The 18,496-nt window shown below is 36.5% G+C and overlaps 1 protein-coding gene across 5 annotated transcripts in view; it reads right to left on the bottom strand.

The window, feature by feature from the left end:
- Positions 1–18,496, bottom strand: part of SMYD3 (SET and MYND domain containing 3) — a 386,960-nt gene that overhangs the window by 294,675 nt on the left and 73,789 nt on the right. Inside the window, exon 1 of one of the 5 annotated variants that reach the window (XM_038132704.1) lies at positions 3,192–14,861. The exons of the other annotated variants lie outside the window; for them this stretch is intronic. The gene's annotated coding sequence lies outside the window, so the exon portion shown is untranslated. Of the gene's footprint in view, positions 1–3,191; positions 14,862–18,496 lie in introns of those variants that run through there. 5 annotated transcript variants of the gene reach the window in all.

Below are 18,496 nucleotides of genomic sequence, written 5' to 3'. Positions count from 1 at the left end.
AAACAGATTTTTTAAAGATTTGAAATGGTATTTCTAAATGCATCAAGGCATTGAGGTTTTACAACTCAAACCATGCTGACTGAACACACACTACATAGGAAGTAAATTGAGTAAGTGTTTTGGAGAAGGATGGCCTAACAGAAATTTACTAAGCAATCCTACCACTACCATGTGAAACCAGCAAGAAACATTTCTCCTGTGTTTACCACCTCTCTTGTTGGAGCTACATCATATAGCACCTCAGCTCTTGACACCTTCCCAGTTTTGTCACTTCATTTAGTATCTTTTCTTATTTCCTGTCTTTTCTAACACCCTCAATCATAACGCCTTAATACCCATTTTTTGCACTCTATGCTCTGCTTTTTCTTTTTTCTTCTTAGCCCACTTGCTAGCTTGTGTTTCCCCTACAACAGCCACCTATATTTTAAATTGTCTCCTTTCTAGCTAGGAAGCAACTTTTTCAAATGCTTACTCAAATCCTTCTCTCTTTGTCTGGCTCTCTGTTACTGCTCTTCACTTCAGTGTGCTCTCCTCCTGCTTTGCTGCCTGACCTTTAAAAAAAATAATTCTTGCAGCAGAACACTAAATGTACTTGAAATACTGTAGCGCATACAGTCTGTTCAAAGATCAGTCAGGGCTGCAGCGCCTCAGTAAATGTGACACCTGCAATCTACCTTTGTACTGAAATTGCTTTGCTCTGCAAAATTCCCAGTTCCATTTTACAACACAAGATAGTCATTCCTTATTTTCTTCCAAACTCGTTCCTGACACAGAAATGTGTATACTATCCTTGTGACATGTTAAATACACAGACTCATTTTCAATTCCCAATATATGGGGTGGGAATGAAGAAAAAGTGTGAAAAAAGAGTGAGGAAAGTCAGCTAAAGTCCACTGCAGGCAAGTTGCAAAGAACATATCAGGAGAGCAAAAGGCAATTTAAAATTTAAAATTATTTATTTTTGCACTTCTTTCCCAAGTTGTAATTAGTTCACTTCTAAGCCTGTGCCATAATACTTTAAACTTGAGCTTGGAAAAATATACAGGGGAGCATCTAGTTCTGTGCCACTGTGGACTCCTTTCAATGAGAAGAAATTAGAGTTATGTTGGTGCAACTAATCTGCATTTCTTCTATGTGAAAACACTTGTGAAATCCGCAGCTGTCAGAAGAGGCCGTGCTCCTACTTCTCTTAAGAGCAAAGCAAAGCACAGCTCCTGATTGCTTTCACTTCCCTACACCTCAGGGAGCTCCTCCTCTTCCTGCTTAATTGGTGAAGAAAGGAGTGATTAAGTGGAATATAACCAGGAGCATGCAGGAGCAAATGTCAACCGAACCTACAGAGGAAAAAGAAGAAGCATTGTCACCACCAAGAAGCCCTTCTTTAGCTACACACTTCTTGATACTTGGAAGGAAATCATTATGCTTCTTGTCCTGCTGGGTTCTATCCATCTTCCTCTTTACGACATGTTCTATACACAGGATTATGCAAGTGTACACGTCAATTTTTATAAATCCACTGGTCTGCTTCAGCTATTCAGGCTTTGCAACCTCTTGCATACACTTTCAACATTGCTCAAAATAGAAGAACAATGAACTGACTTAACTACACTTAAAGCTCCATTTTGTGAATTGTTACCTGGTGTAAATAGCAGTTGAGGAGTCTGCAATAGCTCTGGTTACCGTAACCCACAGAGAATGTCCATCATTTGCAATACTAGATTATACTTTGACATAAAATAAGTTTTATATGCAAAACCTCAGAACAACCAGTCAGGAAATTCTGAAAAGGGGGAACGCAGAAGAGAAACACATGTTTATGTTGACCTAAGAACCTTAGAATAATTTCTTAGAGTTAGAAGAGCACATGGCACAATGTGGGGGAAGACAAGAGGCCACCCACTTCTAGCAGTTCAGGAACCAAGAGGAACTTCTCCCTTCCTTTAGTGCATTCACCCCATACCAGGAAATCAGGCTTAACATTTATGATTTGCCAAAAGGCTAATGTTACCGCAGAGTCACACTAACAAGTTAAAGATGTTGTGCTAGAAAGACTCAGGAATCCAGACTTTCTTATAGTCCTGGTAAATTACTCTGAAGAGTCTTGATAACTATCAATTTCCATTTCTGTTAGTTGCAAGAAAATTGATGCTTTTCTGAGGAATCAGAGTTCAGTGCTAGAATTTGAAAAAAAAAAACCTACTTTATATTATTCATTACAGCAAAATAAAGTATGTAGATGCCATCTCTAAAAAGTTACAGACTACAAAACATGTGTGCACAATTCCAATTTTGCTAATAATTGTTTCAGTATTCCTGCATCTGAAAAATTCAGGAAGTAAAAGGCTTTATGTCTCAGGATGACTATATATTGAAATAAGCCATCAATGTCTCAGACTAATGGTCCAGTAACTTCATGATAGATAGATAAATTGATGTCATTCTAGCAAGACAGAGGTGATGAACAGCAGCTTCATAACAGATGACCCTTTGCTATCAGACCAATTACAATAAATGCTGAACCAGTAGCACAACAGGAGCTAAGGTATTCCAGCCATGTGAAACAAAAAATACCTTCTCTCTTCTCAGCTGGAAAAGTGAAGCCCAGGCTCATTAGCTGTTGATAAAATGAAGATTCATCAAGCAAAATATTCATCATAGGCAACTGTTTCTGTTAAAATGGAGTTAAGTGTATTATATTGTTCAGATGGTTCTCAGAAAATGGAAGGCAGCATCATAATGAAAACATTCTTTTGTTAAATTCTTAATGTATCATTTTGTTCTAAAATGCATGCTTAGTGCCTTAGCTTTTCTGGCCACGGAACAGCACCATATACAAGTACAATGGCATGTAACAGTCTACTACAGGAAAAATCCTACAGGCAGAACATATCAGAACAAGTCAGTGAGGAAAAAAGCTGGTTTTATCATAATCTTTTCTACAAGAGGCAAAGGTTTGCATTGCCTATTTTATGTTTGCCAGCAAAGTGACATTTAATATTTCACTAATTCTTTCTCCATCAGATAAGTTTCTTGGCAGAAAAAAAGTGATACTTTCTCATCTTTAAATGTCAAAAATACATTTACTTTTTGGCTTGCAAACACTGCAGACACATAAAATCCAACCATAGAGGGTAACACAATCTCTCTAGGATTAATTATGCTTTTAATTAAATTAAAAGATTCCTCCTTACGTGACCTCCATATCTGTCCCATATGCACGTTATCTCTTCTCAAGCTTGTCTCGGAGGGCAACAGACTCCCCGTTACAGAGCAAGATCATTTTGCCTTTTGTTGCATTTGCCAGGAGGCTGTTTGGAATTAAATTCTTGTCCTTATTTATGAAATATAACTTCAAGACCAGTTGTTTGTATGACAAATATTCCATGAATTTGAATTTTTACTGCAACAGTTATTGAAGAAGAAATGGATTACATTTTTTGTCTTGTACCCTATTTTTGAAGACAAGTACAATCTGCCTTATAATTAAATTTCATGTGCCCAAAACAAACCACTGTATCTGAATACTAAATACTCTAGACATCTAATTTAAAACATACACAAACATCTGCATTGGTATTTTATGCACAAACTTTCTGAGAGGCTAAATATTCCTGGGAGGTATCAGCAAGCCAAATAGGTTTATACTGGGAGGAAAATAAAACCGAAAATAAAACCAAAATAAAACAAAAATAAAAAGCAGACATCCAGTGGATACAAAAGAACAGACAAACTGCAGTGGCATGCAGCACTGCATACACAGTAGGTTAAAAGAAAAAAAATATCGTTCATTAGTCATCTTCTGCAGTAGAGGCTGAATAAAATAAACAAACCCTCAAAATTGAATTAGGTACAGTCTGATTAAAAAAAGCAAAGCACATGGTGGAATAAAAAAGCTGTAAACAATGTAATGGGGTCCTTACATGAAAGCAGATTTGTAATACAATTCTAGATAAAATCCTTTTCCCTTTTCCTTTCTGAACAGTCACAGCAGCAGCATTAGTTTCTTAAAAGGCTGTCACAAAACATGAGGGACTGGAAATCAAGCCACTGCACAATGATGAAACAGAAGATAGATTCCTGACAAGTAGCAATCTTTCAGACCCTACCAGAGTTTGTTAGAAGAAAACAAATGGGAATAGGTCGACTCTTTCCCACATGCACCTTAGCACAGCCTCATTCACATTTAGTTTTGGCTTGACACACTTAAGTTTCATCACAGGTGACTGAACTGGATTGTGCGAAGTGGCATCCATCTCTCATGAAAACCTAAAAAGCACATTACATTAGCTCTCTGCAGAGGTCAGCAAGGCACTGGCTCATGATAAATTAACCACTGGGAAGTGTACTAACAGTATCGAGGATGAGGAGTGCTCCTCTGTGCTGGCCATCTCCTCCCTTTCTGGAGGCCACCCAAACGCTCAGAAAATCTGCAGTCCAGCACCACCAGCAGCACCAACACAGGCTTCCATGTGCAATGAGCAAGATTTGGATTGTACAGCTTCTTCCACAGACAGCAGTGAAGAGGCATGCAATATGACCCTTTAAATTAATTTTCAAGACTGGGAACTTACTGATTAAAAATAAGCTTGATACCAGGATGGATGAAAGCCCTCACCAGTTTTTAACTTATCCACGCAATTTCTGTTGGTAATAGGAGTATCAGAGTAATAGTAGGGTCAAGCAAATTATTAATGAAGCTTTGTTAGGGTCAGAAGGATGATCCAGGGCATTACAGGCCCATCAGCCTAACCTCAGGGAAGCTTATGGAAGAAATCATTCTGAGTGCCATTACACATGCAGGACAACCAGGGGATCAAGCCCAGCAAATATGGATTTACAAATGGAAGGCCCTGTTTGACCAACATGATCTCCTTCTGTGAAAAATTTGACTTAATGCTTAGAAGTCTCTTCCAACCTTGATGATTCTGATTATTGTCGAAAGTTAGAAGGCCTGGTATAAATATCTCTTAATATACTCCTCAGATGAAAAAAACCTGTAGAGCCATGTCTAATTAGAAAGAAAAAAACCCCACAAGGCAGAAAACCCTGATTCATGAAACCCAACCCTCTCCAGACAAGCCCCACTATTCAGGTAACTGCATTTACAGTTTTGGGCACTAACAAGCCCATGTGCCCCTCAAGAACAACTAACAAATATTATAAATAGAACATACACTTATCACAAAATGATGCCCTAGAGACAACATATGGAAAACTAACGAATTTAAGAGGATTGATTCTGAAAAGCAAAAGATAAAATACATTTCTTGTACCTAAGATTTCTTAACTTTAAAATTAATTTTAAGATGGAATGTAAAGTACCACTTCCTGGAAAGAAGAATCTTGGTAATATATTCAATATTCCTCATTTCAAATTCTTGTTCAGGAATTTTAACAACCCTCTTCATCCAGGCTGTCAAAGCCCAACAGCTTCCTCTGCAATGGCTGTTCCTGTCCAAAGAAGTGACTCATGTTTTAATCTAATGTGCTGAACAGTTGTCCAACAGAGTGGCATTTTCTCCTTACACCATTAATTACCTCTGCATTTTGACTAAAATGGGGCAAAGTCCCACTGGTGTATTTTTCTAATATGTCTATCACTCTAGCGTGAAGATGCCACCTGCACACTGAAAATCAACTTGACTGAACAACAAAGGCAAAACATCTCCTCCTTCCCCATCACTGATTTGTTCCACTCTATGGGAGAGAGCATCTAATCAGGCATTTTCCAGGAATGACAATTGCTATTCTGCAATTCTTTTACTGGAAGAGCTTATCAGTTAGACAAGAGGCTGTGATGCTCCTGGAAACAACGGAATTTCAGTCACTCTTGAGCTCAATGCTCAAGGATTCCCCTTCTTACCCTCCTGGTACTGGGAGGTGTTCAGGCTAGATCCTGCCCATATTTACCATGTGTATCACACAGAGAGGCAGCAAGGAAGATAAGAATTGTGATTCACATCAAGAAATGTGATTTCACCCTGCTACACATTTTTAGTTGAGGAATACTGCCATAAATCAGATCTTTTCATGGACCAGTGCAAACTGCTGTAACAGACTCTCTCACATGAACTATTTTCAAAGCTAAGTCAAAGTTCTTGAATAAAAATTTATTTTTCAGTCCAAAGGCCATTTCAATACTGAAGTGCCATCTGTTCCTGCTGTATAGAAACTTTTTTTAAATCATTGCATATTTTAAAATTAATGTTATCATGGGAAAAACAACAAATACATGAATAACAGTTGAAAATACAAACTTTAAATGCTGAGATAATTTTTAAAAAATAATTGTAAGGTGCTGTTTTATAGAAAAATGTAAGCTACTTTTAAATTGAATTGAAAAAAGTTGTTTGATCGGGATTTTTTAAATTCAGAAATGTGACTGTTTCTAAATTTGAGGGACAAAATTCAGATTCCCACTGTGCTTGAGATGATCCCAGACTGCAGTAGCAAGCCATGGAAGGGACAGACATGGATTACTCTAGTAGAACTTCAAATAAATACAAATATAGAAGTAAGGAAAAAAGCCATAATACTTTTTTAGTCCAGGAAAAAGTGGAAAAAACCCACTCTGTGACTTCTTACAGCCATCTGAATATCTGACAGCAGTAACTGCAACCTAACAGAACAAGATACAGTTTGGCAGCCAGAGAAAGATGCTTTAAACATGGGGCAGAGGGGGAAAACAACACACCCCCTATTATTCATCCAAGTCATTTTCCATCCCAATGGAAAATTCTGACAGTCTTCAAAAATAGAGTTTGTCTTTGGAAAAAAATCTCTGACTTCTGTATACAATAACGTGATTTGAAAAGCAACAAAAAGCTAGGGAATTATGAGTTAAACACTGTGTATCAACACTAGTCAAACCTCCTTCTCCCTGATGAACTGTCATCACCACACAAATTTCATTTGATTCTGATCTATTTTGGTAAACAATTAAAATACTTGCTTGAAAGTCTTTCTAACCTTACCAGAATATGGTGGTAATGTAATACTACACTAGAAGATTTCTTAGAGCAAAGAAAATCTAAAACTACTTTAAAAAAAAATGCTTCCCAGTCCAAATACAAAACGTTTGCCCTTTTGGTATCAAAAGAACAGCCCTTCTTTACTTTACAATATCTCAGGCTACAGCAAAATTTCCCATTCCAGCTAAAAGAAGAGCACGTAAACACACCATTTTTTTTTAAGGTAAGGGAGGTACGAAAAGAGTAGTACCAGAAAAAATAAACATACTAAGGGGATGGTTTTCTTTTTTATTTGCTTTCTTCTTTTCTAAGATTTCCCACAGAGTGAGTTATCCCAATATCCTTTTTTATAAACTGCAACGGTTTCTCATAACTTAAGAAACATGAATATGTTTCTTAACCTCTTTAGTTACAGATCTTCCCTCAAATCTACCTGATAAGGAAACAACAGTTTAAAAACACTACAGAAAGGGGGGAAATAAATGGCTGAAGTGTAATACATACACTTACTCTCATATACTTCGGCAGCTATAGTTTGCTGTTCACCCAAGTTTTATTTCCAGCGCAAGTACCACTATTTTTAAAATTACCTCTGTCTGCTAAGACAGAAATGACCTGGTCTCATTTCTAATATGCTCATGAAATTTCACCCAGAAGCAGCATTCAACCATAGCAGAGCCAAATTACTGAAGTTCTCATTACTTTCTGGCTGGTGCAGAGTCATGGTTGATATATGAGTCCGTCACTCTCAGCATTGATTTGCAGAGCTCTCTGAATGTCTCTGAGAAGTTCAGTTCCCTTAAAACATTTTTCCTTTCTCTCTACAATACATCATAAGTCAAATTGTCAAATCTTATTTCAATTTCTTTGCTACATTTAAAATATTCAGCAGATAAATCATTATGTTTTAGTTATGCATCTTCCTGCCTTTAAAAAGAAAAAGCAACCCAAATCATGGCAACTAAAAGAAGACTAGAGAAACAGCTGATGCTGCAATATAAGCTTCTCATGACTGCCATAATGGCAAATGTTAAAGAAAAAATTGCAGACATATTTTGCTGAAGTGTATTGGTTAAGCAAAGACTTTCTAGTGACCCATTGTAGGCATTGCTCATGTAAGCAGTCTGGGGGTGAAGGTCAATGAATCTTTCCCTAAACACTTCATGCTCTCTAGCTCTCCTCTCTGAGTAGACTTACACAGAGTAACTGCATCATCTGCAGGTAAAACACACACAAAAGAATAAGCCTCTTATTTAAGATCCAGCATCTTAAAAAACACTGCTTTGCTGTGCATATTCATTAACACAACATTTTAAATCATAAAATAATTTTTTGACAAAAGTATAGCATGTAAATTCACATAAATAATTAATGACTTAAAAGTTCCTTCTAACAGAAACTGCATGAGTTTAATTCTACATAAAACAAGTTAAGATGAATATTCTTCATGGGAGGTAAGGAAACTGCCCCCTCAGCATGTTTACCCAACTTGTGTGTGCCTGCACTACATCTTCAGTAGGTAATCAAATACAAGCATGCCTGTCAAAGGCCAGATGTGTTCAGCTGACAAACTGCTCTGCTCAAGCAGGAAGGTAGCCAGCATTTTGATTTTCTTTTACCTACATCATACTGAAATAAAATCTGAAAAAAAAAAAAAATCAGAACAAACTATCAACATAGATGTTGGCTAGCACTCATTACTAAAGCTGGCATATGATGGTGCTCTAACAACAAAGGCCCTAGGCAAACACACAAACCACAGGGTCTCCACATGTATTGTTTAAAATCGTTACCACACATTACTTTGCTTAAAAGACTTTTTTCCCTTACAATTTTTGGTTACTGACAAAAAGGAGGATGGGGAAGAGAAAAAGAAACTCACCTACTATTCTTGACACCTGATGAGAAAAACTGGCCTAAATAATATTTACTACTAATTTTAGTATGTCTAAATCTAAATTAAATTTCTTGTTATAAGTGGAAGTATCTCCAGTTCAAGTACTCTCTAAAGCACATTCTGGATAGGACCAAAAAGTCTTGCTTAAACAACCTTCTACTTCATCTGTCTTACCATCAATTGCTCCATGAATATTCCATGCAATAAAGCACAAGAAAGCATAACATTTTTTCCCTCATTTTCAAATAATTCCCTTGACTTTCTCCAGCCAAAGAGCAATTCAAATACTAGTTACTCTACAGCAAGTATCAGCTTTTTCATACCACTTCAGAATTGCTGGTAAGTATGCTTCATTTAAAGGAACCTGAAGTACTAAGAATGAATTCTCAACAACTGGGCCACTATACTTCATTCAGAAATATCAGTGTGGTCAGTAAGACTTTTACCAATATACACTTAGAATCAGATCCTGAAATATTTTGCTTTTCATAATACAGGATTCCTGACGAATTTATTTTAAAATCAAAAGGAATGCTTCATTATATCAAAGGAAAATGTGTGAGATCAATTAATTTACTGAAAGGTCACTCACAAATTAATTATAGCAGAAAGCACTGAAAAACTAAGATGCTAAAAACAAGCACAACAGGAATTCTGAACCACCAAGTCCAGCTATGCCTGGACTCATAATTGTGATGCCACCTTCAAGCCTACTATTTTATTTATTACTTTCACAGACCTGAAGACATCTAAATTCTATAACCTACTTTTCCATCTCACTTTCTCTGGGATTGGCTTTAACTGGTTTAGATGCTGACTCATCCCTTCTCTTTCTGGTCAGTTGAGTGCTAATGCTGGCAAGGAAGAAGCAACTATGTGATTAATGGAGGCAAAAATGGGAAATCAACAGTTATCCTATGCAGTCATGGACTCATACAGTTTGCCCCTACAGCTTTATGATCAGAAGAGGTGAATGCCTCCAGCTCAGTCCTCTAGCCCAGTCCTGGCTGTGTCCCATCTCCCCCTTTACTCTCTCTAGGCTTTTGCAGCCCTGCAAGTGGAGGATGAGACATTTCCACTGGCTGACACTAGACACTAGGAGAACACACACACACACACATATACACACACTCTCTCTCACACTACCCTTTGGAGAAATAGGTTTCTCTACCAGCAGTGTTTCACAGCTAGCTCAGTTTAGTGTAGCACCAACACTCTTCTATTCATTTCCATTTCTGGCATAGGTACCTGGGGTCCAGGCACATAAAATTCACCAGTTAACACCTTCCCTCACATCAGCCTGGCCTTAGTAAATCTATGATTCAAAAAGTCATAGTGTAATAAGAATTCACATACAAATATACCGTTCTGCTAATTTACAGTCAGGTACACAACCTCAACACCCAGGCCAGCAGCCAGGCAAGATGTTTGTTTACAAAGCACAAACACAGTACAGGGCAACAGTCCAATATGTTTCACAAACTTTCAGCACTTCATGACTGTACAGTCACCTATTAAAAAAAGACTTAAAACCAAAGCTGAAGTGACAGCTACAATGGTGATTTGAGTACAGGCTCATATGGAAATGTACAGTGATAATTAATCCCTTGTGAGCAAAAGCTGGCTTAGTCCTATAACAAGATAATTGAAAACTGTCAATTCTGCTCTGATTTTATTTTTGGATAGTGATCTAATGTTTAATTATAATCATTTGCCAGCTGACTGGCACTTTTTATAATACCTGCCTTCACCTGAAACCTCTTGACATTCTTTTCTTATGTGAAAGCATTAGAAATCTAATTGAAAAATGTGCTTTTAAACTGAGTTTCACTTAATTGTTTGAGATTTAAAATAAGATTGTGTAGACTATAACATGGTGTCTCTGCTATATCAAAATCATTGATCTTGTTTGCTAGAAACACACAAATCAATACAGCAAGTATAGACTGTAATAGACTTGAAATATAGAAGTATACATTTGGTTCATGAGAGGAAATAAGCAAATTCAGATAGCTCAAGGATTACTTTTTTTGTGATAGAAATCATTTTAATGGCAGGGAAAACACATTCCTTCAATTGTTTACCAAGGACTGACTTCAACAGACTATTTTTCCCATAGAAATGTCACTTTTCTGCTGTTTTTACACAACAGGCTGTATTTTCATGCTTCAGAATACCAAACTTCAGCAACAACACATTTTTCTGAAGCACCAACAAGAAAAGAAATGAGAATATGGGAAAATAAATAATTAGAAATAAAATAAAATCTGTAAAGAAGCTGGCATGGGTCTGGAGCTTCTTATGGAGAATGGAATAAAAATACTAAAAAGTAAGGAAGACTGAAGCAACAGACAGGGGGAAAGGGTGTTTACCTGTTTTTCTCTTAAAGGAGTCAAATGCAGATTTGGTCTCTGTCCAAAAGGTGGAGGTGGTAAAGACAAGGGAGTTATTCCATCATTTTAAGTGAATTTTGAATAGTTTGGAAAATGTATAGAACATTAAGTTTCTTCTTTTTAATCAAAAAAGCTCACTCATCCTGATCACAAATATAATTTCCTTTAAGAAACCTGTAAAGTATTCAAATACAGCACCAGTGTGGCATTTACTTCACTTTCAGAATTTCCTTTTCTTTCTTCAATTGCTTAATTTAAATATACCACCCAAGGAATGCAGAAAGTTACACAACCAACTTATTTTGTGAAGGTAACAAAAATTCAAGCTATTATTATTCTAATTCTTTTCCTGACATCCATCATATGCTGCTTCTCAATTATACCATATTTTTATGTGCCTTCTCATCAAATGCATTTACATTGACTCATATGCTAAAAAAATAATGATTTCAATTCACTAAGTGATGTTGACTGATAGTACACACAAGTACTAAAACAGTCATGCATTTTTATTTATGACTATAAACATCAGATATTTGATACAGCATGTGATCTGTGGTTAAATACATACTGCCTTTCTTCATAAACAAATATACACAGAGGAATAAATTAATAAAATGGAAAGTATTAATCAGGAAATGTCTCATGAGAATTACAAACATTGCTGGGAGAAAGGTATTTTTGGTGTTTTTTTTATCTTTGGGTATGCTTTTTTTTCGTGGCCACATCTGTACCATGTTCAGATTTCTTAGTGGAGGGCGAAGTTGTTTATACTATAGTAAAAGTACCCAGTGGTAAAATACTCTCTTCTAGAAAAGTTAAGAATGTTAAGAAATGTCATTTTATCACTGTGTTCACCAACTATTTCCTTTTGTCTATTGTTTCCCATTTGCAAGTATTTGAGGAGGGAGGTAGATATACTAGGTATACACAGAGTATTTGGACACAAACTATGCCTCCTTTACAGGCAGTACCTTTACAGATGTATAGGGGTTAGGATAAGGTTATGGAGTTACTACATCATATGTTTTATATAAAGCTGTTATGCAGGACTTGCCTCAAAAATAATAAAAAAATTTAAGCAGCATTCCTAGCTGACAAGATCTACTAAGCAAAATGCTATGGTTTAGACAAATTGTAAATCCCTAACTGTTGGGATTATACTTCCAACAGCTACAATATTATAATTTGATTTGATTTTTTTTATGAAATAGCTTCATGTTTCATTAAGGAAGTTCACAAATTCATTTTAAGTGACTACAAATAGAAAACTGTTAGTCCTCACTTAGTAATGTAGAAACTAGTAGTTAAAGGATAGGAAATAGCTGGAATTGCTCTTTCATAAAATGTCTGAGATACCTGGGTCTATACCTGAAGTCCAGCCAGCACTCTATTCTGCCTTGGTCTAAAGGAATGGTATCTCACAGTAGTAAGGCTAGCTCAGTATCTCCCATTTTCAGCATCAAGTTTCATCTCTATAATCTATAATCAAGCAGTGCATAAAAAACATTATTAGGCAGGTCATCAGCACAGTAGAATCTTGTCATAACTCAAAACTTGAAATACTTGGCTAAATCTCACAGCAACTGGCTGTAGTATAAACTGGCATATTAAACATTTTTGTCCTCCAGCTCTTTTTTTGTGATTCCTGACCACGTTTTAAGTGTTCACAATTCTTCACACCCTACCTCCTAAAACATAATTTATTAGAGCACTCTTTCACCAGAAAATCTGAGGCAGGGAGAGGTTACCATCTGTAGTTTAAGGGGTGAAAAAAGCAAAATTCCATAATATGTCACCAAAAATGCACAAAACATACATTCATAATACAAACCAAACCAGTCATGTCTTATGGAGATCTGACAAACGTAAGGAAGAATACCCAAATGGGAGCATTTGCAATCACTGATTCAGAAGAAGCTGAATTGCCCTGCATCCATACAGCACACCAACGCTTTAAAATAAATATTAAATAGTGGAAACCATAAAAGAAAAAACTGTTGATATATAAACAGTTTCCAGCAGAGGGTCAATGTATTTGCTCTTGGAAATTCCCACAAGCTAGCTACAGAAAATTGCAGCCCTCATCCCCATGAGGACAGTGCAAAGATTTTTTGGCCACTCTTCAGTTCAATAAAAAGACATAACTGGCATGTTTGAAAGGAATTTTGGTCAGGCACAATTTAATTACACTGACATCATATAATCCTTTGTTCTATCAGACTGACTTGGGGAAGAACTGAGGACTGCAATCATTTCCTCAGTCTTGAACCACATGAATCAGACATCCATCTTCCACTGGAGCTACTGACCCCCTGCACGAATGCAGCCAGAAGCTGGACCAGATGCAGATGGCTATGGCTGCTGAGGCAAAACTCAGCTAATGCCAGAAAACTGTGGAAATCAATCAGAACAACAGGGGATTACTTCAATACTTTGTCTTGCCAGTACTAACAAAACTATAGTAATAAGAGCATGGAGCCTTGCTCTGAGGTAGAGCAATCACAACACAGTGCCATGGCTTCTGTGAAGGCAAACTTAATAGGAACAGTGGCCAGGTGAGATCAACACAGAGAATATTGGCCCTGTTACTGAGCTGGTGAAACAGATTTTTAACAGGACAGAAGGAAGCTTTTCCCCTTCTTGGAGTAAATACATGGTTGATCTTTTACAAAAACTCACAAGTAAATTTTAAAGAGAAATCCCCAGAAAAAGTCTAAGTTTCAATCAAGTGATGAAAGCAGGCACAACTGCTCTGGGGAAGAAAATAAACTGCATTTCTTTTCATACAAGATTACACCTCAGGGTCTCCTTAATTCTTGAGAAACTCCTATTCAAATGGAGAGTCATAAGCAAGCACTACTCTTTTGGCTCTTCTCTTCCTATAAAGAAATATGTAAGAAAAGACAGTTCCAGTTATGCTCATTGCTATGTTTACCAAAGACTGTCACATCAGGACCAGATTACTGTAACATAATCCAGCCAGACCACACAAGGCCAGCTAAAAGCTGAAGGCAGTGCAGAAAACAGCTGCTTGTTTAACTTTGCTATATGCTGAGAAAATAATACAGCTTGCCTGTAGATTGGCCTCTAGCTATATATTGTTTCTCAGATGGCACTTACTGTTTAAAGCTCTCCAAAGGGCACCATTTGTTTACCAGCAAACATCCAGCTAACATTCTACTTAATAATCTTTGAAGAAAAAAGCATAAATTATCAGGTGTTTTCTATGAAAACTCCTTGATTCCAGAGCTCACTCCTCAGCAGAAGGCAAAGCCTGACAACTTTAACAGACCAAGCTTGCAGGTTTTCTCCTCACATGGAGAATACTGGCTGCAGGATTTGATTATGAAAATTATTTAGGCATCATTGAGTGAGCAGATCAAGATTTTCCTTGGGATGTGACATGAAGATGTAGCTTATTTTTCAAGAGGTTTCCACAAATTTTGCCTGTTAGATTTTAAAGATAATAATCTCATATATTCCTCATAGAAATTTCCTTCTCATTTCCAAGAAACATTTCCATTTCTATCAGGTCAAAAATCTACTTTTTAAAATCACCTGCATAAAATGACTGCAAAGACATAGATTTAAGACAACACAAAGAATTTTCTGGGACAATTTGATTATCAGTAAGAACACCAAAACATGTCTTTGCTCATATCTCCAAATATGACCTCAGCATTAATTTTGTCAGTAAGCCACAAAAAAATGAGGATACTCTATTTTTTGAACTTGCTGTATCTCCCTCTGACAGTCTCAAGTCTACTGAGAAATTCTGCATATTTTCTTCCTTCTTTGAGGCCAAGATTTGCAAGTTTTAAATAAGCTTTTGTATAATTATCAAACATCCATTTATCAATCCTTTTTGTCGCTTCCTAATACAAAAGGCTTATATTTGCACAAATCCAAGACTTGCTACCACAATAACTGGAAAATAAGTTACTTAAAGATTTTGAAGCATTTTAACTGTTTTCACTTACTGAAAGAGAACATTTGATTTAATTCCAAATAAAACATTGTAGAGACAACATTCTTATCTAGTCAAGCAAGTAAGTAACAAAACTAGTCTTATCTGAAGGGGTTCAATGAAATTGTGCATGGGGGAAAATCTTATTATTAAAATGTTTCATCATTGCAAAACCAATGTCTAAATCAAGACCATCCATAGTATTTCTATGACTATAAACTCCACAGAAATATTTGTTTCCAATTCCCCACTGTATGAGGCTATCACCTCCTGCTCTTCCTCCAGGAATACATGCCATGATGGGGTAAAAGCTGGAAACAAGCTCACACAAACACCCACCCCACCTTTGCTTCTCATTAGCAGCCACTCCTTTCACCAGTACCTAAACTAAAATCTTTAAATCCTAGAGAACAATTTAAGGAGTCTGTCCCAGTTACTTCTGCTGTGACATTTTGGTAAAGAATTATCAAGAGAGCACAACATTCCCAAATCTTTCTGAAGAAGCTACTAACTTAAAACGTCAGCTTCAGAGTGAGTAGCATACAGCTTCTGATCTCTAAGTCTATTTTATAGAGAAAAGTAACAAAAGCATGGCCAAACTCAAATAAAGTTGCATGAAAAGTCATCCAAGCATAATGAAAACAATCAAGTCTAGTAAGACACACTACTGGTAATCTGTTGGATGGAGGGAGAAAAATAATGTCTGCCATACTAGCTTTTAAAACAGAAGACAGTGTTTTCCACACACTGATTAGTTTAAATAATTCCTTTTGTTTTCTTCAACTTTTACATAAATGAAGATAGCTCAGCTCTCTTTCATCACAGAAATAGAATAATGAAGACTTTAGTCCTGGCTCTTAAAAATCCCCAGAAGTTTGTCACTCTACACCTATAAACAATTTCTCTTACAGCAAGAATACGTGGTTTTGGCCAAGTGATGATGCAATTCACAGAGTAACAATAAATATGGAATAAATATTGTCTGTATTGAAATAAAAAGTTCATGTTCATTCCAATGTCTTACCAAACAAGCCTAGTCTTTTGTTAGTGCTTGGTCAAATGAATAAAATGATCACCGCCTACAAAGACTCTCACTAAAGTATTAAATAGCTCAAGGTCAAGAATCTACCCGTGTGAGTTAGACATGAAAAAAGTATGTACAGGGAATGTTCTCATTTTCAAAAATATAAAATTTGGTTAAATAGCAATATTATCTTTCTCCACCAAACATGTAAACTCATCAATAAAACCCTATAAATAGTTCATCAAGGAACTGTTTTCCATAAGGTCAGAGTCACAGAATCATTTAGGCTGGAAAAGACATTGAAAATCAAGTCCAGCCATAAACCTAGCACTGCCAAGTCCCTAAGTGCCACATTTACACATAGTTTGAACACCTCCAGGGATGAGGACTCCAGCACCAGGCAGCCTGTTCTAATGCTTAACAACTCCTTCCATGAAAAGAAAATTCTTAATATACAACCTAACCCTTTCTTCACATGAGGCTGTTTCCTCTTGTCCTACTGCTTGTTACTTGGAAGAGATTGACATGCCTCTCAGATCCCCCTTGTGCCACCTTTTCTACAGACTAAATCAGGTAAGACTCATTTGGTAAGATTTGATTTTCACCCATATATTGTCTTTATTAAGAATATTCTGTATTTGAAAGTGACATTATCATCAGGGCAAAGTGAAAAATAACTGATGCATGCTGAACCTTTTATTTTAATTATTGATTGATCACCTTTATCGTAAGAAAAAGATATTGTGGAATTAAAATAAAGCAAATATTAAAAATAACTAAAACAACCAAACAAACAAACTCCCACAACACATTTTTATATTAAATACACTAAAAAAGAACAGCAAAAGTACAGACTGGTGTTATGTATTGTTCACTTGTTTATAAATATAACCGCTAATATTTTAACCAACACCTCTATATTCTCATCTAAAGACCTGCTTTATGTAGCAGGCATGTACATGATTCCTGTGAAAGGAAAAAAGTAATTTATTTTGTTCACTTTTCCACATAAAAATCAAATGCAGATCATTTCCACCTATTGACCATAAAATCCACGTTATTAATCGTTATTGCCTCCGTGCTAACAACCATTATAGTTTGTTTCTGGAAAGTATAGAGCTGCAGTTCCCAGTGCTCTCCACTGCAATCAGCAAAGCTATGTGAATTTACACCAGTTAAACGATTTTCACATGGTATGGAGAGAGCAAAGAAACATACAAAAATTAGCAGTGTGCATTATAAGTTTTAAGATTCACAGGGATTGCTACAATTTCATACACCATTTTATATCCATCCTGTCTAATACCATTATCTATTTTAAAGATTTCTAAGCATTTGAAACATGTAAGATTTAATTTTCCTCTGTTAGGGAGGTTTAATTCTTATTTTTATGAATGTGAGTTGACACGGGGAATTCCAGCAGTAGGCTCACAGATCATCAGGTTACTTTTGATAAAAAGGATTGACAAATCATCATTTAAGGACAGCAATTCCAGGTCTAAACAAATGTGGATGTGCAAGCACAACAACAAGTTCCTGACCAGCCCACACCAGATTCTTTGTGAAAATGGGTAGTAAATATACAGAGAGAGAGGGATCTTTCCACCAATATATCCATTCCAGTACCCACCAACCTCTGCTTTAGGAATTTCCTGAGCCAAAGGCTGTATTCATTTTAAAACTGACAGTGACTTTTTTTTTTTTCAAATCAGCAGACCAGCAGTCACACCAGTGTAAGACATGACAAATCTGATGTTACCTTCTCCCCTCAGGCCTTAGCTTTTGATCTCTGACTTCTTACAGATAACACTACTACAGGAACACAGCATTAGAAACACAGGATGAAATGGCTCCCGCAGCTCCACCCAACTTACCAAAGACTGATGAAGTAGAAATATCATGTCAGAGCAGCCAGATGGTACCACTGATGAGGGAGAATATTGCAAAGTCCAAGGTAACAGCTGTCAAGGCAAACCTGCCAACTCAAAACTTGTCTGTAGCTACCCAGTATCTTGGATCCAATGCATATGGACCAAAAATAAATAAAAATCATTAAATGAAAACCTTTACTTGTCCTTTTCTACTCCTTCTCTCTCCCTCCCCCCACTCCCCTCCGGCTTTTCCTGTATCTTCTTTTCTACAACAGGGAACGTGAAGGTCAGGGCTCAGCCACAAGAATTAGTTGCCATTTATTCTGTACCATGCGAATCCAAAATATTTTTAAATTAGTAAAAATGTTCT

Source organism: Motacilla alba, chromosome 3 (genome assembly GCF_015832195.1).
Source record: "Motacilla alba alba isolate MOTALB_02 chromosome 3, Motacilla_alba_V1.0_pri, whole genome shotgun sequence".
Lineage (NCBI taxonomy): Eukaryota > Metazoa > Chordata > Aves > Passeriformes > Motacillidae > Motacilla > Motacilla alba.
Note: the sequence above shows the minus strand (reverse complement) of the source record. Positions and strands in the feature narration are given on the sequence as shown.